The following is a 26,925-nucleotide window of genomic DNA, read 5'->3' as shown; positions in this document are numbered from 1 at the left end:
TGTACTTATATAATTTAGTATTTTTCACTCTTAAGTACTTCATATATTCTCTAAGGAAATTCTTTGCTAAGTTTTGAGAGTCATCATGATGTTATTTGTGTTCTCTAGGAGCAGGATATAGGTATATAACTACTAATACAGTCCTCAATTATCAGGAAAAAGAGGTATGAAACATCTAACTCAAAAAAGTTAAAATTTTGGTTAGTTTCCCAAAGGCATAGAAAATAAGGATGTATCATGCCCTAACCACAATCCTTCCTACTACAATAAATTAAAGGGTGCCTGGCTGGCTGAACTGGAAGAGTATGTGACTCCTGATCTCCGGGTTGTGAATTCAAGCCCCATACTGGGTGTAGAGATTACTAAAAAAATAAACTTAAAAAAATAAAATTCTTCCTACTGAAACAAGTTTTTATTAATCATTTTTAGGTATTAAAGTATTAATTGAGTACAGTATGATTCAAAGGCACCCTTTAGAAATTTATATTACAGTGAGTGAAAATAACCATTTGTTATTGATAAACTTGAGCTCAAAATGAAGTATAAACAAAGCACTAGGGGAACATCAAGGAGAACAGGAATGTTTCCAACAGCAGGAAATAAGGGGAAGTAGCATTTGAGTTATTTGTAGAAGAATAAACAGTGTTACAAAAGTCAGGCAGATGAGGCAAGGACATTCAAAGCTGAAGGAAGATAATGAACAGTCCTAAGGGTGGGAAAGTACAAGGTGTGTGTGAGGAGCTGCAAGTAATCTAAATATAGTGTGGGTGAAATATGGAGGATATAAGATAAGGGGTCTGATTTAAAATGAGGCTGGAGGGGCATCTTGGTGGCTCAGTTGGTGAAGCATCTGACTTTTGATTTCAGCTCAGTTCATGATCTCACCGTTTGTGAGACGGAGCCCCACACTGGGCTCAGTGCCGACAGCACACACCCTGCTTAGGATTCTCTCTCTCTCTCTTTCAAATAAGTAAATAATAAAAAAAAAGAGGCTTAAAAAATAAATAAAATGAGACAGGAAAAGACACTTGGGGTCTGACTATGGAATGCTCTCTTGGCACTTAAGATCAGATCTGTATTTAAAAAAAATAAGCTGGCAGGTTGCCTGCATCAGAATTACAGCTGATTTTAAAAATACAGATATGTTAGGGTTCTAGTGTTAATCAGTTCATACCAGCTCATAAGAACTGACTGTTATATTTTCAAAACTAAGCTGATTGTTAAAGTTATTATTAAAAATTAAATTACATAAACTTACAGTTAGTTCTATTAAAAGCAAAGGTAATAACTCAAAATTCATTACTTCCTAATTAATTTACTAAATTTTGCTTTTATCTTTTTTTGGATTATGGTATGTTTATTTTATCTGTATAATGGGAATATTATATAATGCTGTGCTGATATACATCTTTTCCCAACATTCAATGTTATCTTAGTAGCTTAACCTGGCTATGGTGGAAGTATTTACACCATGGAAATCAACAAACACTACAAGTCAGTACCTCTTATCCCTACTCCTACCTAAGAGCTGGCACAACACTGTTTAGCTTCTTCTGGACCCAGAAACCAATACTTTTTAAATGGTCCACAGTGATACTAATGAACAGTCAAACTTGGACATAAACACATTTTCAGGTTTAAACTATTTCTTTTTTTTAAATTTCTTTTTAATGTTTATTTATTCTTGAGAGAGAGAGTGGCAGAGTGCAAGCAGGGGAGGGGCAGAAAGAGAGGGAGACACAGATTTTGAAGCAGGCTTCCAGGCTCTGAGCTGTCAGCACAGAGCCTGACGTGGGGCTCGAACTCGTGAACACAAGATCATGACCTAAGCAGAAGTCAGACACTTAAACAACTGAGACACCCAGTTGCCCCAGGTTTAAACTATTTCCACAAAAACTCTTCTTCACCAATTGTGTTGAATTGTGTTGAATATTTATACTACAACATTGTGCCACATAAATTATCAATATAAAAGGCCTAACAAAATATTTACTTCTCTAGTTTAGTTGGATGTGTTCTGACATGTTTATTTCACTCTATAGACAGAGTCTAGCTAAGTATTATTCAGTAATCAACATCATGATTGCATTAAAAATGTTTATAACTTATCTACTAAGGTTTGCAAAGAATAAAGCAAATTCAGCACTTTTAATAAAGTTCACACTGTGTCTATATTTTCAAAACAAGATCAACACAAAGAGAGAAAGACAAGCAACTTAACTGTAAATTATATCTGCAACTCTTTCTTTAAAAAGTGAATGCTTGGGCGCCTGGTGGCTCAATTGGTTAAGCGTCCAACTTCGGCTCAGGTCATGATCTCGTGGTTAGTGGGTTTGAGCCCTGTGTCAGGCTCTATGCTGATGGCTCAGAGCCTGGAGCCTGTTTCGGATTCTCTGTCTCCCTCTCTCTCTGCCCCTCCCCCGCTCATGCTCTGTCTCTTTCTGTCTCTCAAAAATAAATAAATTCAAAAACAATTTTTTTTTAATTAAAAATTAAAAAAAAAAAAAAAAGTAATTTCAGGGGCTCCTGGGTGGCTCAGTCAGTTAAGCATCCGACTTCGGCTCAGGTCATGATCTCGTGGTTCATGGGTTTGAGCCCTGTGTCAGGCTCTATGCTGATGGCTCAGAGCCTGAAGCCTGCTTCCTACCCTGTGTCTCCCTCTCTCTGTGTCCCTCCCCCACTTGTGCCTTGTCTCCACCTCTCTCTCCAAAAATGAATAAACATTAAAAGAAATTAAAATAAATTAAAATTAAAAAGTGAACGCTTACTATATGCCAGGCACTTTATATATATTATCTCATTTCATTTTCACAATAAACTATATTTCTGTTTTCTAGTAAAAGTAATGAAATGAGAATAAACAGATATTCATCAAGAGATAAAAAATTAGTATTTCTCAAGTAAGTTCAGGTAACATCAAGTTTTTACTGAAAGCTGATTTTCTTTTCTAATTACTAAAGAAATCATCAAATTCAAATTATTATATAAAAGGAGATTGTATGTGGGGGGGAGTTCAAAAGAAAAGAATTAATAATGAAACAAAAATCAATGTGCTAGTTTTTTTAATGTCTTAGCTTTTAAACACAAGTCCTATTCTTAGAGTATAATTCTGAAAATGATATAATGGGTCAAGTGCTTCTTTCCTTTCTAAGCTCATATTATTTCCATGAAATTTCTGTGAAACACATACAAGGCCTTACTCACTTTTTAAAAGGCAGGTATTCCAACAGATTATTTTGGAATAAGAAATGTTTTACTTTACTTCTTCAAATAATGATTAGCATATACCTAGTCTACATGTGTTACATTTTGGTCTCTTTTTAATTATTACCCTTATTTGATCTTTCCCATCTCCCAAATGAGGAGTGCTTTTCCCTGAAATCATCTGCCTTTATTGGTATTCAGGGAATGCACTAGAAAGATATTATCACTTTAGGCAAGCAATTACATCTAATTCTCTCTTGGCTAACTCTGGTAGCCCACTTTAGTGATGTTCAGAATCACAGAAAATCAAGTCATTGCTATTCTACCCTGAGCTTCTATTATACACCCACCATGTTAGAAGCATAATTCATGCTGGAAATATTTATGGCAATGGTATCTACTGAATCTAAAACAAATAAAAACAAGCTTCTTAGGGTTTTGTACCCATCATTATCATAAAAGGGATAAAACAAAATAACATGTTAGGAAAAGTGCTGAGAGAGAAACCAGGAAAATTACATATGAAAATCATCCTGAACCACGTTTCAGGAAAGACATTTGGTTTTATTGTATTTTTTTTTTTTCAGGGAAGGTATTTTAAAAAATGAAAAAAGTGGGACTGTGTTAAGAGAAAGTGAATGGTGTTCTTTTCAACCAAAATCTTTCTACTCTGATAACAGTTTACTGGTTTTTAATCTGAAATTAAATAAAAAAACAAAATAGACTGGACACTGTTTTCAAAACCCAAACCTACACAGGCAAGCTGAGTTATGAATGAGTTTGGCATCTAGCAAACCCAGTTTTAGTCCCATAACCTAAAACATCAAAACACTAAACTGTAAGATTAATATGGTTCTCTAAAAATTAATAGATATAATACTTCCTTGATCTTTAGTGTGTATGTATGTTTCTTTTTAATTTTAGAGACACAGTGAGTGTGTGAGCAAGGGAGAGGGAAAGGGAGGGGGGGGAGAGAGAGAGGTGGGGGGAAAGGGAGAGGGAGAGGGAGAGAGAGAGGTGGGGGGGAAAGGGGGGGAGAGAGAGAGAGAGAGAGAGAGAGAGAGAGAGAGAGAGAGAGAATATCTTAAGCAGGTTCCATGCTCAGCTCAGAGCCCGACATGGTGCTCAATCCACAACCCTGGAATCATAACCTGATCTAAAATCAAGGGTTGGATGCTCAACTGACTGAGCCACCCACGCTCCCCTGTTTTAGTTAAAATGTGAGGTCACATGTATTATACCTTCTTAGGTGATTATCATATTTATCCTCAGAACAGGCAAGAAAGACATTATTATTCCTGTTTTATAGTTAAGAAAGCTTAAATTTCGAGAGATAGTAAGTGGAAAGATAACTGGATTTGAAGTGAGAAAATCTGGGTCTGAATCCAGACTCTGCCCCTTTCCAACTCTGTGATTATAGAGAATCCATAATCTTAAAATGATTGAGACAAAAATGGAAATCATTAGGGGTGCCTGGGTAGCTCAGTCAGTTAAGCATCCGGCTTGGGCTCAGGTCATGATCTCACAGCTCATGAGTTCAAGCCCCACGTTGGGCTCTGTGTTGACAGCTCAGAGCCTGGAGCTTGTTTTGGAATCTGTGTCCTCATCTCTCTCTGCCCTCCCCTGCTCATGTTCTGTCTCTCAAAAATAAATAAACATTAAAAAAATTAAAGAAAAAAAAGGAAATCATTAGGTCTACGGATAAATGAGGAAACTAGAAATAGGAATCTTTATCCAAGGAACTTTTTTGTACTAGTCAGCTTTCTCTATGTCCATCTCAATTCTAAAATGAAAAGGCAGTTCTATAAAACCATGAAGTAATATTAAAAACATTTCTAAGGTCTGTGAAAAACAGAATTTAAATACTATACATATATTACTTCATTCTGTATATAAAATTATGTTTGTAGAAAAAGACAGAGGTGTCTATCCCTGATAAAGGAAGATTATTAAGGGGAGTCACTTTCAAGCATTTCTGAATTATCTGAATTCTATTTTTATAGTGATATATACACATCCATGTTTTACTTGTATAATTAAGAAGAAAAAGAAAAAAGTGGGCTAAGGAAAATAGTTGCTATTAGGGTAGTGATATTTTAGAGAAAACTTAAACAAGTCTTTAATATTGCTACATTGTTTTTATAATAAAAAATAGTACAGAGGAATTCATTTTTTCATGCAACAAATGTTTAATGTCTACTATAAGCTGCATTGTTTACTATATAGTTATAAGATTAACTCAAAAGACAAATTTATTTCTATATTCAACAAACATATGGTGAATGTCTACTGGGTTCCAGGTATATTTTAGAGAATGGGGATGTATATAGTGAAGAACTATTAAGGGCTTAAGTGTAAAAGAAAAGAGTTATAAAATAAAAACACAGCATGTAAGTACAAATGTAGAACCGTGCACAGTGGAGGAAATCAATCAATAAACCAGGCTTTCAGGAGGGGTAACAGCCAGGAAAAACTTCCTGAAGGAGGTACTACTTGAGTGGAGTCTTGAAAGTTAACAATCTTGAGTTAAATAGGTTTATGAGGCAGAGAGAGAGAGAGCCATGTCAACAGTGTAGAAACCAGCCATCCATCCATCCATCCACCCATCCATCCAGTGAGTGAGCACCTACTACATGCACATGGTAGTAAATCTTATTCATTAATGAACAAATTTCCTGCCCCCATGAAGCTTACTACTTAATGGGCATAGACAATTAGCAGATATACAAATAAATAAGGTAATTTCACACAGTGAAAAGTGACATAAAGAAAAAAGAAAATGGTAATAGGACAGACAGGTAGAATTCCTTTAAGACAGTGTTCAGACAGGGAAGATCAACCAACTGAGCCACTCAGGCACTCCCAAATCATAGCAAATTTAAGAAGACCAAAATCATGCCAATTTTCTTCTCTGACCTCAATGGTATGAAACTAGAAATCAATAAGAGGTAAGTAACAATATCTACAAATATGTGGAACTAAGTAACACACTTGTAAACAACTACTGGGTCAAAAAAGAAATCAAAAGGGAAATAAAAAATTATCTCAACTGAAAATGAAAATACAACATATCAAATATTGTGGGTTAAAGCAAAACGCAGTCTGGGGAGGAACATTTGTAACAAATGCATATATTAAAAAATTAGAAAGATCTCAAATAAATCATCTAAATTTATACCTCAGGGAACTAGGAAAAAAAAAGGGGAAATTATGCCCAAAGTTAGTTCAGAGGAATGGAATAATAAGAAATCAGAGCAGAAATGAATGAAATAAAGACCGGAAAAACAATACAAAGGATCAATAAAACTAAAAGCCGGCTTTCAAAAAATAAACAAAATTGACAAACCTTTAGTTATACTAAGAAAAAAAGAGGACTCAGATAAACTAGAAATGAAAGAGGAGACCTTACAACAGATACTATAAAAATACAGACTCATAAGAGACTACTATGAACAATTTTATGCCAACAAATTACATAATGCAGAAACATGCCTAGAAACATACAACCTGCCAAGACTGAATCAGGAAGAAATAGAAAATCTGAACAGACTAATAACGGGTAAAGAGGCTGAATGAGTAATCAAAAACTCCCAACACAGACAACTCCAGGACCAGAGAGCTTCACTGGAGAATTCTACCAAACATTCAAAGAATTAATACCGATGCTCCTCAAACTTCCAAAACATCTAGGAGAAAACACTTCCACACTCATTCTAAGAAGCCAGCATTATTTTGATACCAAAATCAGATAAGGACACCACAAGAAAACTATAGACCAATATCCTTGATGAATAGATGAAAAATTGTCAACAAAATATTAGCAAACTGAATTCACAAACACATTAAAAGGATTATATACCATGACCAAGTGAGATTTATTTCTGGCTTGTAAGGATGGTTCAACATATACAAATCATTAAGATAATATACATATCAATAAATGAAAGATAAAAATCACATCATCTCAACAGATGCAGAAAAAAGCAAAATATAACATCCTTTCATGACAAAAACTCTTTAACAGACTGGGTATAGAAGATAACAGACTTCAATATAATAAGGGCCATATACAACATAACCCACAGCTAACATTACATTCAATGGAGAAAAATTGAAAGTGTTTCCCCTAAGATCAGGAACAAGGCAAGGATGTCCACTCTGACCACTCCTATTCAATACAGGACTCAAAGTCTTAGCTAGAGCAATTAGGCAAGACAAAGAAATAAAAGGCATCCAAAATTAGAAAGGAAGAAGTAAAACTGTCATTATTTGCTGATGATATGATCCTCTATACAGAAAATCCAGGAGAAGTGCCCGGGGGGCTCAGTCAGTTAAGCATCCAACTCTTGATATCAGCTCAGGTCATGATCTCAGGGTCGTGGGATTGAGCCCCGGATTGAATCCCCATTGGATTCTCTTTTCCTCTACCTCTTCTCCCCATTCGTGTGCTCTCTCTCTCTCTCTCTCTCAAAAATAAATAAATAAACTTAAAAAAAGAAAAAGAAAACTCCCAACAGTCAAAAAACAGTTGGATTTCATCAATGATTTCAATAAATCAGCAGGATACAAAATCAACATATACAAATCAATTGCATTTCTTTTTTTTTTTTAAGAAATTTTTTTTTTTTAATTTTTTTTTCAACGTTTATTTATTTTTGGGACAGAGAGAGACAGAGCATGAACGGGGGAGGGGCAGAGAGAGAGGGAGACACAGAATCGGAAACAGGCTCCAGGCTCCGAGCCATCAGCCCAGAGCCCGACGCGGGGCTCGAACTCACGGACCGCGAGATCGTGACCTGAGCTGAAGTCGGACGCTTAACCGACTGCGCCACCCAGGCGCCCCCAATTGCATTTCTTTACACTAATGATGAAACATCTGAAAAAGAAATAAGGAAAATCAACCCACCCATAATGGCATTAAAACAATAAAATAAAACACTTATAAATTTAACCATGGAACTAACAACAGACAATAATATCGTACTATAATTATATGTGATCATGCTGTATCAGCAATCATATTACAATATATAAATGCATCAAAGTAACACACTGTACCCCTTACGCTTATACATAGATCAATAGAACAGAATAGAGAGCTCAGAAATAGACTCACACAAATATGCCCAACTAATTTTTGACAAAGGCACACAAGCAATTTGATGTAGGAAAAATAGCCCTTTGAATAAAAGGTGCTGGGGCAATTAGACATCCATAGGCAAAAATACGAACCTCAATCTGTCATACACCTCATGTAAAAATTTACTCAAAATGGATCACAAACTTGCAAATAAGACATAAAACTCTTAGGAAAAAAAACACAGAAAACCTACAGGATCTAGGGCTAGGCAAAGAGTTCCTGGACTTGAAACCGAAGGCATGATCTGTAAAGGAAAAACTGATAAGCTTAACTTCATAGAAATTAAAAACTTTTGATTTGTGTAAGACCATGTTAAGAGGATGAAAAGACAGGCTGCAGACTGGGAAAAAATATCTGCAGATACTACCCAGTGACTTGTATCCAAAATATACGAAGAATTCTTAAAGTTCAACAATAATGAAACAAATAACCCAATTAAAAAATGGCAGAGAGGTCTGAACAAACACCTGACCAAAGAAGATACACATATAACAAACAAGTATATGAGAAGATGTTCAACATCAGATGTCATTAGGAAATTACAGAGTAGATGGGCACCTGGGTGGCTTAGTCGGTTGAGCGTCCGACTTCAGCTCAGGTCACGATCTCACAGTGTGTGAGCTCAAGACCCGCATCAGACTCTGTGCTGACGCTCAGAGCCTAGAGCCTGCTTTGGAATCTGTGTCTCCCTCTCTCTCCACCCCTTCCCTCCCCTGCTCACATTCTCTCTCTCTCAAAAATAAACAGTTAAAAAAAAAAAAAGGAAATTACAAAGTAGAACAGCAATGAGATACCACTATGCACCTAACTGACTGGCTAAAACCCCAAAAATTGACTACCAAATGTTGACATGGTGCAGGCAACAAGAACTCTCACGCACTGCTGATAGGAAGCAATATGGTACAGCCAGTTTGGGAGACAGTTTGGCAGTTTCTTACAAAAAACTAAACATAACCTTATCATAACTGTACACCTAGGTTAAGTTGAAAAATTATGACCACACAAAAACCAGCACACATTTACAGCAGATTCATTCATAATTATGAAAAACTGGAAGCAACTAAGATGCCTTTTAGCAGGCAAATGAATGAACAAAAGTGGTACAACAGAACATTATTTAGCGATAAAAAGAAATGAACTATCAAGACACAAAAAGACATCAGAAGAACCTTAGATGCCTACTGCTAAGTGAAAGGAATCATCTGAAAAGGCTACACACTGTATGGCTCCAACAACAGGACATTTGGAAAAGGCACATTTGTAGAGATAGTAAAAAGATGAGTGGTTGCTCAGGGGGAAGAAGGAGGAAAGAAAGAGATGAATGGGTGAAACATAGGGGATGTTTAGGATAATGAAACTATTCCATATGAAACTGTTACAGTAGATATGTATCATTATGAATTTTTCAAAACCCGCAAAACTCTACAACATAAAAAGTTAATTTTAATGTAATACACGATGTTAATGACCAAGGTAACTGTATGACAATGAGATGGGACGGGGTGGGGCGGGTATAGGGAACTCTATGTACTATCTGCTCAATTATTCCGCAAATCTAAAACTCTACTAAAAACTCAGGCCCATTAATCATTAAAAATACTAGAAAGAAAATCCTTGTAAATGTTATCTAACAAAGTGCTAGTATCTGAAATATAAAGAACTCTAATAATTCAATAAAGAACCAAACAATCCTATTCAAAAATGGGCTAAAGACATGAAGAGACAGTTTACAGAAGAGGATATACATACCAAATAAGCCTATGAAAAGATGCGCAACAGAATTAAAACCACAATAAGATATCATCACACACCTATCAGAATGGCTAAAATTTTAAAAAGTGGCATCAACAAAGGCTGGCAGGGATGCAGAGAAACCAGACCACTCATACATTGATGAGAATGTAAAATGGTTCAACCATTCTGAAAATTGTTTGGTAGTTTTTCTTAAACATGCAGCTACCACACGCTTGGGGATTAATCACAGAGATATGACAATTTATGTTCATCAAAACCTGTATATGGATGTTTATAGCAGCTATGTCCATAACAGCCTGAACTAACTTAGAAACAACATAAATGTCATTCAGTGGGTGAATGGTTAAACTATAGTATATTCACATCACGAAACACTACTTAGCAATAAAAAGGAACAAGTTTGATTTGTGCAACAGCCTGGATGAATCTCCAGAGAATTATGCTAAGTGAAAAAAAGCAGATCTCAAAAGGACTATATGATCCCATTTATATTAACACTCTTGAAATGATAAAATTATTAAATGGATTGCTAGGGGGGTGGGAGAAAGTGGGGGTAGGAGGGAAGACAAAAAGGTAATATGAGGGATCCTTGTGGTGATAGAAACTTTCTGTACTAGTCTGTATCAATGTCAATCTCCTGATTGTGATATTGTACATACTTTTGTAATATCACTGGAGAACCTGTATGAAGGTTACATGGACTACTATTTTTAAAAACATTTTTTAAATGTTTATTTATATTTGAGAGAGAGGCAGAGCACAAGCAGGGGAGCCCTGGGAAGACAGAGAGAGAGGGAGGCAGACAGAGAATCCAAAGCAGGCTCCAGGCTCTGAGCTGTCAGCAAGAGAGCCCAACAATGCGGGACTCACAAACCGTGAGATAATGACCTGAGCTAAAGTCAGATGCTTAACCAACTGAGCCACCCAGGCTCCCTGAGCTCTCTATTATTTCTAACAACTACATGTGAATCTATAATTATCTCAAAATAAAAAGTTTAATTAAAAAATATAACTTGGCTGTTTGTCTAAAACCCTTACTGAGTTAACCACTCCCTCTTGTGAACCACCTCAGTACATTACATAATACTGATAATTTACGTTCTATTTTGTTGTTCTCCCTTATGAAACTAGGAGCTCCAGAAGGAGTCTTAAAAGATATGTCGTGTTCATCTATACATGTCTAGCATCAAACACAGTCTAAAACACTCTAGGTGTTTTATAAATGTTGAATAAAATAGATGTGACAGAGGTAAACAAGAAGGCAATTCAACTACTAAGTTGTATTTATATTCAATTTACTATTTGTTGTAATTCTTATTTATTGGCTTGTCAATAATAAAAGGATCTCTTCAGTGATTAAGATTGATTGCTGCCTTTCCAAACTCATTTAGTAGTACAACCAAATAACAATATTTCTGGAGTGGATAAAATTATGTGTTTCTGCCTTTTCTCCTCGAAGAGACACAGTTTCATTTATTAAGTAAATGGAATGGTATCAACCATAATCACTTTACAAAGAAATATAAGGATCCTGGGGCACCTGGGTGCCTCAGTCAGTTGAGCATACAACTCTTGATTTTAGCTCAGGTCATGACAAGCCCCGTGTTGGGCTCTGTGGAGCCTGCTTGAGATTCTTTCTCTGTCCCTACTCTCTCTGGCTTTCAAAAAAAAAAAAAAAAAAAAAAGAGGCAATATAAGGATCCTATAAACTTTTTAAAAAAGTATTTATTTTAGGGTGAGCACAAGTGGGGGAGGGGCAGAGGGAGGAGGAAAGAGGATGGGAAGCAGGTTTTGTGATGACAGGCTGACAGCAGTGAGCTCGATGTGGGGCTCGAACTCACGAACCAGGAGATCATGACCTGAGCTGAAGTTAGATGCCCAACCGACTGAGCCACCCAGGTTCCCTGTGGATCCTATAAACTTTTGACAAGGTCTCAAGTGCTTATTTTATGAAGCTGTAAGAAAGCTTCAGGTAGTACATTCATATGACTAGGAACTTTTTTCTTAATTGAACTGGAAAAAATCAAGTCATAAACACAAGCTAAAGTTATAGTCAATTAAAAATGGAAATAAGATTGGATAAGGTTTTAGCAGCAATAATAGTAGGGTACAGTAATTAGAGTTGAATAAAGAATATAGATCACAAAAATGGAATCTAGAAATGTAAAAAATAAAAACAATATATATTCTACATTATGGCTAATTAACAGATTTAAAAAGAAGTGAGAATATATATAATATGAGGCATGCCTAGAGAGAGAGGGAATGCCAAAATCTTTTCCACCATTTTCCATACAACTTGCCAACATTCTATACTAGTATAACATATCAGATCTAAAAATGCCATCTGAAACAATTCTTAGTCTCAGAGTGAAACAGTCCAAGACTGTAATGCCTTTTAAAAAATTTTTTTTTTTTCAACGTTTATTTATTTTTGGGACAGAGAGAGACAGAGCATGAACAGGGGACGGGCAGAGAGAGAGGGAGACACAGAATCGGAAACAGGCTCCAGGCTCTGAGCCATCAGCCCAGAGCCTGACGCGGGGCTCGAACTCACGGACCGCGAGATCGTGACCTGGCTGAAGTCGGACGCTCAACCGACTGCGCCACCCAGGCGCCCCTGTAATGCCTTTTTATAGAAACCTTCATTTCTTTTCTTTCAAATACCTTTTCTTTCAAATTACCTTTTCTGTCTAATTAAATGTTAGGAGCAAAACCTATATTATTTCAAACTTTACCAGTACTTCTGAAATATCTATCCAAATACTTATTCTAGGAACCATCTAATCAATTGTAGTCATCAATACGCTTTGAGATTTAATTAAAAATAAAAAGTTTAAACAGTCTCTAATTACTTTAAGCAGAATAAAAGCTGATGGAAAAACATAAAATCTTTTTCTCAGTAAAGAATCCTTGATACTTTCTGGAGTTTTTTGGGTTGTTGTTGAGACTTCCATTAGAGTAATAACACTTTTGGTCTGTCTCTGCCCTGCTTTCTCATTCCTCCCTAAGGAACTTTACACCTATTTCCTTAGAGCCTTTTTATGAAACGGGGACTGCTGTTATCAGGTCACATGTCCAAGGTACTAATCCAAAGCCCATGTTCTCATTTAATATGTTCTATTGCTTCCCTACCATTCATTGCTTGGCTGCCCAAGATCTCCTAAACAGTACAGTAGGAGGAAGCAATATCCAAACTCAGTAGTTTCCATATTTCCTCAACACCATATCCATTTATAATTTCTATTCTTTAAATTCTACTAGTATTTACTTAAGTGAGGTCAGCAGAAACAACATGAGGCACATGTTAAAAAGGCAAATTTTGGAGTCATCATCCTAATCCTACTAAAAATAACTGAAGTTGGGCCTGAGAATAAAGCATTTTTAAGTAACAATCTATGGTGATTCATATACATACTAAAGTTTGAGAATCACAGCAATACATCATGCTGCCTTGTTGGAAATATAACCTTTTAGTGTGTAAAAAGGAGTATATTCAGGGACAGAGAATTCTGGTTTTGCTACTTCTGCCATGTGACCTGGGTCAGGCAATTTAACCTTCCTAGCTTTAAAAAAATATAATAAATAGTATCTGTTTTACTTCCTTTCAGGGTTGATATCAGATACAAAATGAAATAATGAGTGCCAAGAAGCTATGCACTGGCAAATAGCTCTATTAGAATAATAAAATATAAGGGGCTAAAAGCAGGGTGCCTTGGTGGCTCAGCGGTTAAGCCTCCGACTCTTGATTTCGGCTCAGGTCATGATCTCTCAAGGTTCATGAGATCAAGCCTCTGGTCAGCCTTTGCGTTGACAGTAGGGAACCTGCTTGGGATTCTAGCTCTGTCTGTCCCTCCCCTGCTCATGCTCTCTCTCTCAAAATAAACTAAAAAAAAAAAAAAAAAAAGGAGCTAAAAGAGCTTCAGAAATATAGTTTAGGCCTTTTAATTTTTTAAAATTATTATTAATATCTTTTTGCCCAGTCTCAGTCCACTCTGAGCACATTCCATCACCAGGTTCCTAGAACTCAGATTGCGCAGTGGTCACGTCATCATTGACCAGGTCTCACAGTTACAGCTGCAGAGGCCTCCCTAAAGCTCCCTCATCTCCAGCCTACCTGCTGCCCCTAATCTCCCGGTCCTGGTCCCCAGCCCCACTTTGCCAGACACATTTTCATAATCTTCTCAGGCTCTGGGTTAGTGGCGACACCAGCAATGGGGCGTGATCATATAAGGAAGATACCGCGAACTCATTGGGGGCTATCTCGGGGACTCGGGGCGTCCCTGCCCTATGACACTCACTATACTCCCTTGGATGCCAACCACCCCCACCTCCGGCTCCCAGTCGCAGGGCCCCTCTCAGGCCCAGAGGCCTAGGCTTCCAGCAGGCCTTTTAATTTTTTTTAAATGAAAACAACTGTTTTTCCTGTTTATAGAAAGATTATACATTCACCATAAAAATTTCATAAAAAGGAAAATAAAGTGATAACATTGGACAATCACTATTTATAAATTTTGACATTTAATTTTTATTCCTGCTTTAGAAATTTTTAATATTCTTTCATTTTCTTGCATAAGAGTAATAGAAGAATGTTAAATAATAGTGATGATGACAGATATCTTTGTTAGTCCAGATTTTATTTATCAAAACAATTTTTTTTATTTTATTTTGAGAGAGAGAGACAGAGAGAGCAAGCAGGAGAGGCACAGAGAGGGAGAGACAGAATCCCAAACAGGCTCCATGCTGTGAGCAGAGCCCAATGTAGGGCTCGAACTCACGAACTGTGAGATCATGACCTGGGCAGAAACCAAGAGTTGGACGCTTAACCGACTGAGCTACCCAGGTGCCATGAGAATGTTTATAATATTTCACCTTTAGTCATGATAGCTGTGTCTGTGTATAAAAAATATAGTACTTCTGGGGCGCCTGGGTGGCGCAGTCGGTTAAGCGTCCGACTTCAGCCAGGTCACGATCTCGCGGTCCGTGAGTTCGAGCCCCGCGTCAGGCTCTGGGCTGATGGCTCGGAGCCTGGAGCCTGTTTCCGATTCTGTGTCTCCCTCTCTCTCTGCCCCTCCCCCGTTCATGCTCTGTATCTCTCTGTCCCAAAAATAAATAAACGTTGAAAAAAAAAATTAAAAAAAAAAAATATAGTACTTCTATATTTAAGATGGATCCTTACAAATATATATATATATATATATATATATATATATATATATATATTTCTTAATTAGTCAGGGTCTCCTTGGCATTTGCTGAGATGATCACATGGCTGTTCTCCTCCAGTCTGGTGACATGGTAAACTATCCCTAAAGTATCTCAGTCATGGTATATTATTGTTTTAATATTCCAGTGGGTTCTAGCTCCTAATGTTTTATTTGGAATCTTTGTAGGTATACTCATGAGTAAGACTGGATTATATAGTTTTACTGAGGAATATCTTTCTCTGAATTATGCAGGTTTTTAAAAGAAAAAAGATGCTTTCTTTTTTTAAGTTTTGAAACACTTTAAATGGCACAAACTGTTCCTCAAAGTTTTGAAAGGTTTCACTTGTGAAAACATTTGGGTCTGACACTTCAACAAGAACCACAGGAATAAGGAAAGCTGTCCTTAATCTATAATTTATATTTTCTATGTTTTCCTGCATTTATTTTGCTAATTTATAATGTCCTAAAAATAAACTGTGCATTTTATCCAGATATCTACTCATAATTATTTTGAATTCCTCCATGTCTGTAGTTGCAACCCCTTTCCTAATATTTTACATGTGAATTTTTTCACACTTTCATCACAGATCATGGAAAGGATACTAATAACCAACTACCATCATTTATGCTATATTTACACAATTTAATCCTCATAATAAATTTGAGGTAGGAATTATTATCTCAATTAAAAAAATTTTTTTAATGTTTATTTATTTTTGAGACAGAGAGAGACAGAGCATGAATGGGGGAGGGTCAGAGAGAGAGGGAGACACAGAAACTGAAGGAGGCTCCAGGCTCTGAGCTGTCAGCACAGAGCCCGACACAGGGCTCGATCTCACAGACCGTGAGATCACGACCTGAGCTGAAGTTGGAAGCTCAATCGACTGAGCCACCCAGGCGCCCCTATCTCAATTTTATAACCTCTAACTCTAAGAAGTTAAGTCACTTTCTCCGGGTGACATAATTAGCAAGTGACTAAGTTAACCTAGTCTTAGTCCACTTAGCTGTAAAGCCTACATTCTCTCCCTCAGCACAATATAGTGCCTTTCACTAAGATGGTGCTTTTGAAATTCCTACTGTCAGAAGACTTGATTAAATTGAGCAGAGATGGATGTAGCTCTCGAGGTGGAGACACTGTACTTTCTGCAACAGAAGGTTTAATGAAAGATTAAAAAACACTGATTTTAGATATCAAGTTTTTTCAGTTCTTGAGGAAGGAAGTATACTTAGTCATATAGATCTTCCTCTATTTACAATGGGGTTACATCCCAATAAACCCATGAGAAGTTGAAAATATCGAGTCAAGAATGGGTTCAATATACCTAATCTACTGTGTTCAGAACACTTGCATTAGCCTACAGTTGGGCAAAACCATCTAACACAAAGCCTATTTTATAACACAGTGTTGGGTATCTCATGTAACTGACTGAACACTCTACTGAAAGTGAGAAACAGAACATTTCCATGTGTTGGTTGTTTACCCCTGTGACTGCGTGGCTGGCTGAGAGCTGTGGCCGCTGCCACAGCCCAGCATCATGAAGAGTATCATACTGCACATTGCTAGCCTGGGAAAAGATTAAAATTCAAAACATGAAGTATGGTTTCTACTGAAGGAATATCATTCTCACATCATCAGGAAGTCGAAAAATCTTTAAACTGAACCATCTTAAGTCATGGACTGTTTATGTATTCATAACTGAGAAGGAAAGAAGATTATACAACAGATCCTAGACTTTCAGTTCATATTTCCTCAGTAATTCAGTAATTTCTACACCAGCTATGAAACTGAGTAGGCTTCAGTATTCCACTTTGTTTGGTAGATGTTCATTTCCTTTAAGGAGAGAAGAGACAAAATAGTTTCAAGCAATACAATTCTGCTTTAAAAGAAATTATGCCTACGGTTATTATTCAGAAGCAACTAAAAAGTATTTACAGGCAGTCTTGAGAATACTACATGAGGAAACACATCCATGTGATATTTAAACACTAGGTAGATGCTTCATCTTCCCTCCTATTAAGTAGCAGCCCTATTTTTTTTTAATATGTGAAGAAAATACTGCTTTCAATATAAGAAAAATTCCTTTAAAAATTTCCATGAAAACTGTATCTTATACCTCAAAGTACCAATGAAACTAAGCATTAGCTCAGTAGTCTTTTCTTTAAAAAAAAAAAAAACTTTCTTTTTAATGTTTATTTATTTTTGAAAGAGAGGCAGAAAGCGAGCAGGGGAGGGGCAGAGAGAGAGGGAGACACAGAGTCCGAAGCAGGCTCCAGGCTCTGAGATGTTAGCACAGAGCCCAACGCAGGGCTTCAACTCACAAGCTGAGACATCATGACCTGAGTTGAAGTCGGATGCTTAACCGACTGAGCCACCCAGGCGCCCCAGTAGTCTTTCTTTTCCTATTTTGTTCACAACATTCTAAGAAGCATGCTGGCAACATTCCTTATTTAACAATATATATCAAGAAAACAGCCAGCTTTGGGTGTCTGGGTGGCTCAGTCGGTTGAGCACCCGACTTCAGCTCAGGTCACGATCTTGCTGTATAATTATGGGTTCAAGCCCCGCATCAGGCTGTGTGCTGACAGCTCAGAGCCTGGAGCCTGCTTCAGATTCTGTGTCTCCTTCTCCCTCTGCTCCTCCCCTGCTCGTGCTCTGTCTCTCTCTCAAAAATAAATAAACATTCAAAAAAATTAAAAAAGAAAATAGCCAGCTTTAACAAATACCTAATTGTTACCACAGGTATTTCTTTGCCTTTTTTTTTTTTTTTATTTGAGAGGGCACAGCATGAGCAAGAGAGAGGGGCAGGGAAGATGAGGGGAGGAGAGAGAGCAAGAGAGAGAAAGAGGGAGAGAGAGGGAGAGAAAAAGGGAGAGAGAGAGAAAGAGAGAGAGAGAGGAGAGGGACAGAGACAACGGAGGGAGAGAGGGACAGAGAGAGGGAGAGAGAATCTTAAGCAGCCTCCATGCTCAGCACAGAGAGCAACACAGGGCTTGATCCCATGATCCTGGGATCATGACCTGAGCCAAAATCATGACCTGAGCCAAAATCAAGAGTCAGACACTCATCCGACTGAGCCACCCAGGCACCCTTCAGGTATTTCTTAAGTGAATTTTAAAACCCTAACAAAGAATACAACTCTAATTATTCATATTAAAACATTTTCTTATCACTTGAAACAACACTAGTATGTTAGTATTTGCTTCCTTCCAATTCAAGAATGACTTTCAATTATCTGGCAGAGAAATTACTTACATATTTGGGCTGACTCCACTTTGCTCTTACTAATAAATGTCTTTGACTCCTGTTCCTGGCAACGTCTTTGGCTTTCCATGAATGTGGTGGCCATTAGGATGAAAGGATCAGAAAATGGGCCTATCCTCTTAAAAGTACTGCTTGAATTATTCTCTCCCAATGTAGCTTTGTGCTTTCTCAAACAAATTTATTTGAAACATGTAGCAATACCACACCGTTCTATCTGATCTTTCTTTGCTTACCACAAGTTTAACATTTGGGAAGAGCTCAGAGCATTCTATAAACTTAGAAGGCAGTATGACAGACTAAAAATAATCACTGGGTATGAAGTCTAGCTTTGTCACTGAACAGCTACTTGATTTTGGGGGCTACACTGTTTTATTAAGATTCATAACCTGGGTTCCTCCACTTTACAGATGTAGGACTTTGGCAAGTAACTTAGTCTCTCTGTTTTCAATTTCTTCACCTGTAAAATGACAAGTGCTTACCTCTGACAAAGATGCACTCCCTAACCTAACTCTAGTTAGGCTCCTCCAAGCTCTCTAGGCCTCAAACTTGGTGTCTGTTCTTGTCAAGCCTATGTCACTTAGTTGTAGCAAGAATCTCACTAAGCCATTTTAGAGAGAACCCCTTATCCTCAATATCTGATCATTCTAGTTACCAAAATTCTTTATCCTCTACCCTTCATCTAATCACTCTGGTCTTCCTTTTAGCAAGAATCCTCCTGTCAAGTCAGTTTAACCAGAATCGTCCCTCACCCCTGATGTTTCCTTTTAGTAATTTTCCAACCACTGACCCTTCTTCTTGGCTATAAATCCCCATTTGTCTGTTCTATATTCAGAATTGAGCCTACCTCTCTACTGAGATCTCTTTTCCTCTACTTCAAAACTTCCTGAATAAAATGTGCTTTCGCCACTTTAATTACATCCAGCTCTGATTCTAATACCTCACAGGGCTGCTGTGAGGATTAAATGAGTTAATACATGTTAAATGCTTAAAAGACTGTTTGGCCCACAGAAATATTCAATAAATATTACCTTTTAATAATATCATTATTCTTCATCTACTGTTTGTAGGTGCTTTGCATTACTTTTGACAAGCTACTATATAATATTCTACGTACCATATTATATTCCTATTGATGGACATTTATTAGATTATTTCAGTTCTTTACTTTATAATGGTGTAAACATAAGTTAACTTCTAGCCACTTCTCTAATTATTTCCTTAGAAAAAGTTATGGAAAGGGACTTACTAGTTCAAAAAGTATGAATGATTTTAAGACTCCTGGTAGGATTACCAAATTGCTTACCAATTTATACTCTATCAACAGAATGAGTGTTCATCTCTCCACATCCTTGATAGCAATAAGCATCATCACTTCTTTGATTAAATATTTCAATTTTCATTTCTTTTGCAACCAGTAAAGGAGAACATTTTTCATATGTTTATTAGCTATGCTTAATTACCCTACAAAATTATCTGTTTATATCCTTTTCCAATTAAAAAATTAGTTAAAATTGATTTGTGTCAGATTAGGTTATAGTTTAAAAGTATTCATTCTCCCCAACACTCTTCTCTCATGATTCTTGCCCCATAGATGTTGGGTTTAATAATGGCTTCAGGATGGGCAGACTTCCTTTGGGCCTAGACATGTGACTTGCTTAAGCCAGTAGGAGGTTAGCAGCTATGAAGAAAGCAGATGCTTAAAATGTGTATGCAGTACAAACTGTTTCTGCTAGTACCATGGGAAGAGTTTCCTTGGGGTAAGTACTGTCCCTTTAGTTGGGGCTCCATGGTGAAACATGTATAACAGACAAAAACCAAACATGTAGGGAAAAGTCAAAAGCCCAGCAGGAACAGTTGCCTAAAACAGAGCTACCCAGCCACGTCCAGCCTAGTTCCACCAATTCCCAGCTGACCCACAGATGCATAAATGAGAATAAATTACTGCTGTTTTAAGCTACTGAGTTCTGGGGCGAATTATGATGTATCAATAGGTAATTAGTATACTTACTGTATTATACTATAAAACTCTGAAGCAAAGAGATTCATTCATATATAATCTACTACTTAAGCCTTTATATTTGCCTATTCATTTTTTCCTATTCTTTTCTTTCTGCTGAAAATGTCTAGACACAATAACTTTCATTGATGTGTATACTTTCCACCAATATTCTCATGTACAATTATACATAATAAATTGAAATGAAAATTTAAAATTCTGTTTGCAAGCAATTGTCTTTAAATTCCTTTCCCGTTAGGTAAAATTGTTCCATAAGTTGAATTCATACTGTTCAACTTCTTAAATTTAAGCATCACAGAGTTCTCTCCTTGTTTCTAAGAAATACACAGGTTATTTCTAAACTTTAAACTTTGTGCTTGAGTATTTCAAAACAACATAATTTATACAGAAATGCTAACAAACTATATCTACCAGTTGTATGGTAGACTACAGAGGTGTAAGGTGACTACTGAAAAGACGACAAAAATGATCTCAGGGTATAAGGATATGTACTATTTTTTTAAGTTTTTTTTTTTTTTTTGACATGACAAAGAAGATACAAAGGAAATGTAATTTATTCAAAGCTGTAATTAATACTTTTTTTTTTTTTTTTTTTTTTTTAAATTTTTAACGTTTATTTATTTTTGGGACAGAGAGAGACAGAGCATGAACTGAGGAGGGGCAGAGAGAGAGGGAGACACAGAATCGGAAGCAGGCTCCAGGCTCTGAGCCGTCAGCTCAGAGCCCGACGCGGGGCTCGAACTCACGGACCGCGAGATCGTGACCTGGCTGAAGTCGGACGCTTAACCGACTGCGCCACCCAGGCGCCCCTGTAATTAATACTTTTAAAGCAAAGCAATTTAAGGTGAAATATAAATGGGATTGTTGGTATAATATTTATAAAACCATTTAAAATTAGCACAATGCCAAGTAGATAAAAGCTACTCAAGAAATATTTCTAAAGTCAAATTAATAATCAGAAACAAACAATATCACATTTGATTTTAGCACTGGCAGAATTTAAGCCAATATTGACAAATAATGAATCCTTTAAAAAAAATCTATTTCTTGTCTGCATTAGTTAGGCTAGAGGAATTACAGCCAAATATATCAAATTTCAAAAGGGTTAAAGATTTGAGCTATTTCAACAGTAAGTCAAAAGTGAAAGCATTTAGGGGCGCCTGGGTGGCTCAGTCAGTTAAGCATCTGACTTCGGCTCAGGTCATGATCTCACAATTCGTGGGTTCAAGCCCCGTGTCGGGCTCTGTGCTGACAGCTCAGAGCCTGGAGCCTGTTTCAGTTTCTATGTATCCCTCTCTCTCTGCTCCTCCCCTGTTCACTCTCTGTCTCTGTCTCAAGAATAAACAAACATTAAAAAAAAAAAAAAAAAAAAGGTGAAAGCATTTATTCAAATGCATTGTTTTCTTTTTAATTTTTTTTTAGTTTTTATTTATTTTTTGAGAGAGAGAGAGACAGCGCAAATGGGGGAGGGGCAGAAAGAGAGGGAGAGAGAGAGAATCCCAAGCAGGCTCTGTGCTACTAGTGCAGAGCCTGATGTGGGGCTTGAATCCACAAAACCGCGAGATCATGACCTGAGCTGAAACCAAGTTGGACACTTGACTGACTGAGCCACCCAGGCACCCTAAATGCATTGTTTTTAAATATTTTGTGTGTGTGTTTAAAAAAAAAGTTAATGAGGGGCGCCTGGGTGGCTCAGTCGGTTAAGCGCCCGACTTCGGCTCAGGTCACGATCTCGCGGTCCGTGAGTTCGAGCCCCGCGTCGGGCTCTGTGCTGACTGCTCAGAGTCTGGAGCCTGTTTCGGATTCTGTGTCTCCCTCTCTCTCTGACCCTCCCCCGTTCATGCTCTGTCTCTCTCTGTGTCAAAAATAAACGTTAAAAAAAAAAAATTAAAAAAAAAAAAAAAAGTTAATGAGGGGTGCCTGAGTGGCTTGGTTGGTTGAGCGTCCAACTTCAGCTCAGGTCATGATCTCCCAGTTTGTGAGTTTGAGGCCCCCATTAGGCTCTGTGCTGAAGCCTGGAGCCTAGAGTCGGCTTCGGATTCTGTCTCCCCTTCTCTTTGCTCCTCCCCAGCTTGCACTCTGTCTTTCTCTCTCTCAAAAAAAAAAAAAAAAAAAAAATTAAAAAAAAAATTTTTTTTAAGTTAATGAAACAAAAGTTTCCCTAGAGAATTTTTAAAAAATTGGTGTTTCTATTATAACAAGACTAAAATTTGGAAAGTCTGGCAAAGCAGCCTATTATTCAGGGTAAAAACAGTTACATATTGGCCATACCCCAGAGAGGAAGCACTTCAGGACTATGTGTGCCCACTCAAAACAATGAAATGCTTATTTGCTCTGAAGGCACTGAACTACTGCTGAGGAATCCTCATTAGGGGGCACAGCACCCCTTACAGAATGTTAAACAAGAAGGGGTCTGGATGGGAACTGGTACTGCAAAACAACCAAGCAAACAAACATAAGTATTTTTAAAAATCTAATAGCAAATGCGTGTTAGCAAATGCTAATAAAAAGTCTAAAGTAAAATATTAAGTATTTTTAAAGTAAGGTTTTTTTTTCTTCTGTATATTCAGAGAAGAGCAAAAGAGCAAAATCCACTAAGAATTTATGAATATTTTAGAATGTTGGAAACTGTAAATGAAAAACAGAAAGTCTAATGAAGTGCGCTCTCTCCCCATCAACGGGTCAGAAATAACACAATGGCTTTTTCTATTATTGTACCTCCCACAGGCTTTTTCTTGCCAAAGCCAAGAAACCTCAAGGACATACAAAAAACATTTAAAACACTTTCTTGTCTCCTCCAATCCTAATTCCAACAAAAAAACTTGTAGGAGTTGGCTTTAAATTTAGGCTTGTAATGAAATGTGATTTCTTAAAATATGGAGATTGGCTGCTAGCTAAATTCCTTTGTGTCTAAAATTAATGATGGAAAATAAAATACACTGAAATGTTTAAAATGTGTTTCCTTCTTATTATAGCAAGTGACAGCTAGCTGAAATATAATAAGTAGTCTCCCTAAAACGGTCTAAGCCCCTCCCTCACCTTTAAAAAAATGACTCTAGGTACAGAAGTAACACTTGTGCCTTCATTCATCATAAGACCTAACCTTTGAAAAAATCTTGAAAATACCCCCAATAATGCAGTTACTATGGTAACTCTTGTAGGCTAGTTCTCTGAAAAGACTCATATCCTTGAGTCTGAACAGGGATACCTCACCATCTTCTACACCTTCCTCTCCTCATAAAATTTATCCTTTACGGTAATACTTACAAATTCAATAGAAAAAGATCTACCTCATTAACCATACAAAATCTATCCTTTTGGCTCAATGATTATTTTTAAAGTGTATGTTTTCTGATACTTTTCCTCTTGGAATATTGCCCAACAAAACAATAGAAAGCAAATTCTACTTTTGATCATCACTAAATGCCAAATTTCCCTGTTTTATGCTTTTTGGTAAAAAGAAAATTAGTGATATAAATATTTAATATGTATCAACAATACAAAGGTTTTTTTTTTTTTTTTAATTTTATGGCTATGATAAGATATATAACCAATGGTCTCTCTAAAAAAAATGCTTGGTTTTTAAAAATTTGACGGTGGGACTTGAATCAAGTTCAGTGAGTGAACATCTGTGTTACATGAACAAGAAGCCAAACACATTCCTAATTGGTACTTGTCCATTATAACGCCCCTACCGAAGGGATCACAAGGGTTTCTCTTAGATTTTCCATAAAGAAAGACACACATATGCCAGCTCTAGACAGCAAAGAGAATTGTATTTCATTTAATGATAAATTCCATTTGTGTAGCACGTTAGAGTTTATAAGGTGATTCCATGTACACTACACCTTATTTAATCATTACAACAAATTTGTGAAGTAAACAGAAGAGATACTATTATCTCCACTTAAAAGGTGTGGTTCTGCCTGAGGGGACAAGAGGAAGCCCTAGGCAAAGAAGAACAGAAGTGGGAAACAGCAACACTTCCACCACTCACAAATTACACAGCCTTGGGCAAAACACATAATGGGATAACTGGAATTCTCCTTCACATAAACAATAAAATAGTTTAACTATTACCTCTGGGAAGTCTCTACTGGGGGCCGGATTGGGACTTATGCTGTCTGTAGGCTATTATGGTCCCCTGCTTATTTTAATGTCTTTTTTTCCTATTGTGGTCAAAACACATAGCACAAAATTTACCATCTTAACCACTTCTAAGCATACCTTTCAAAAGTTTTAAGCATGTTCACACTGTTGTGCAACCAATTAATGCCTTTTACCTACTTCCCCTACTAGATCATAAGTTTTTAAGGGCTAGAATGTTACTTTGTTTGTTGCTCCATTTTTAGTGCCTAGCACAACTGATATTCTCAGTAATGTTTACTGAATGCATGTTTATTCTATTTGCCTATCTATGCACCCAGCTACCCATTCATCTACCTACCCAACTCAGAATTCGAATTGAGATGTTTACACAGGGGTGTCTATAAACATGTTAATTTAAGTCAAAACTTTTTCTAATTTGGGTGACTGGTTTTCCAATTAGGGGATATGGCAGATAATCTCTATAAACTGGATGAGTGTAATCTGCACTACCAAGATTAAAAAACAACACCATTTAAACAATGTCATAAGATACTGACTGTCCATAAACAAAGAAAGAGAATGATTCTAACGGTTAACAAATCCTTTTTTCATTTAGTTTATGTTTAATATTTTACTTCCTTCAGTTTATTTTTAACTTTTTGCTTTCAATAAGAAAACCTGATAGATTAACAAAAATAATTACTGATGATGGACTACTGTGCATATTTTTTGGTATATAACTGAGGATCTGTCTAGAAAACTTAGCGATGCTCTAACAATTAAACTTCTATCCTCATGTATACAGCTATTTAACAAGGTTTCTCAGAGCTTCCCTATACAAAAACTGCAAAATGGAACAGAATAATATAGATTTATCTCAATAAGAAATGTCTATGTGATAATTATTAAAATTTATAACGTATCTGTAACATTACTTTGGCCAGTTATAATTACAACACAGAAAAATCTCTTAGCATCTTCTAGTAATAGGTAATAACTTAATTTCAATTTACATATATATGTATCAGACAAAAGTCATTAAAACATAAAAATACAAATCATGGTGAGTATCATGCTTTTGTATTTAGATTACTTGGACACATTTAGTAGAAACACTTCAGCAGTTTTGTTTTAAAATGTGAATATTTAAAATACACTGTAAAAAAAAATAATAAGCCGGGGGGGGGGGGGGAAGGGGGGCACCTGGGTGGCTCAGTCGGTTGAATGACCTTAGGCTCAGGTCATGATCTCACAGTTCATGAGTTCAAGCCCTGCACCCGACTCTGTGCTGACAGCTTAGAGGCGAGGCTGGAGGCTTCTTCATATTCTGTGTTTCCCTCTCTCTCTGCCCCTCCCCACTCATGCTCTATCTCTCTCTCTCAAAATAAATAAACATTAAAAAAAATTATAAACACACTGTAAACTACATTTTTAAAAATTATTTAACCTTAAGATGAAAAATTTCAGATGTAAATTTTAAAATGTCAGAAAATACAGTTTAAATAATAGTTTAAAATAATAAAATAAAAATGATATAATATAGTTTTAAACATTCTTTAAAGGGATACATGAGCCAAAAAAAAAAAAAAAAAAAAGAAAGAGAAAGTCTGACGACCACAATACCATCCAAACCACTGCTTCTAGCTTTAGGTTATTAAATGTGAAGCCAGTGCAGGTTTGAGGAATTCAGATTTTCAGCTTCATACTGAAGAGTACCAGTATAGTTAAAGATATGTTATGTCCTAAAATATTCAACCCCAAACCACTGTTACCCAGGATGGGAGAAAAGTAAAGGGTTCTTAAGGCATAGGGTACCATGTATCAAATCCATTGCCTGACTTATAAATTCTCTAATCACAACCTTGTGAATCATGATGCATGCCCAGACTAAAGAACAGCATTCCTCAGCAGGAGTTAAAATTACGGGAGCTTTGAGGATGTGTTTCCTTCACTGAGGCACTTAGTTAAATTATATCATTTAACAAGAGTGCCTACGTAGTGATAAAATTATTGGCTGCATTATCAATATTACTGTAATTGCAGAATCTACTGCTAAAAGTGGAAGTATGTTATAAAGTGTTCTACTGGACCAAACTGCAAGCCTCACAAAAAAACCACTGCTCCAACCTTTCAAGACCATCAGACATACTTTTTAGATAAGTAGCCAAGAGGTACTAGCTCAGGCTCCTAAAATACAGTGTCTCAATTAAGAAAAAAGTCACTGAAAAAAATTTACTTAAGTATTTAAAAA

The 26,925-nt window shown here is 36.6% G+C and overlaps 1 protein-coding gene and 2 non-coding genes across 3 annotated transcripts in view; all 3 read right to left on the bottom strand.

Annotated features, from left to right (window-relative positions):
* The window catches only part of XPR1 (xenotropic and polytropic retrovirus receptor 1), a 212,720-nt gene that overhangs the window by 15,129 nt on the left and 170,666 nt on the right, over nt 1-26,925 (bottom strand). The gene's annotated exons all lie outside the window — the stretch shown is intronic.
* Nucleotides 14,080-14,160, bottom strand: LOC124510512 (small Cajal body-specific RNA 18). Its single transcript, XR_006961719.1, has one exon. It is a non-coding gene; the product is annotated as a small Cajal body-specific RNA 18 (non-coding RNA).
* On the bottom strand, nt 14,237-14,378 carry LOC124510518 (small Cajal body-specific RNA 17). Its single transcript, XR_006961725.1, has one exon. It is a non-coding gene; the product is annotated as a small Cajal body-specific RNA 17 (non-coding RNA).

The sequence above is a fragment of the Lynx rufus genome, unplaced genomic scaffold (assembly GCF_022079265.1).
Source record: "Lynx rufus isolate CCGP_SWC_20201006 ecotype Redwood Valley unplaced genomic scaffold, mLynRuf1.p SCAF_15, whole genome shotgun sequence".
Lineage (NCBI taxonomy): Eukaryota > Metazoa > Chordata > Mammalia > Carnivora > Felidae > Lynx > Lynx rufus.
The sequence above is the reverse complement of the archived record's forward strand: the minus strand, read 5'-3'. Positions and strand labels throughout refer to the sequence as shown.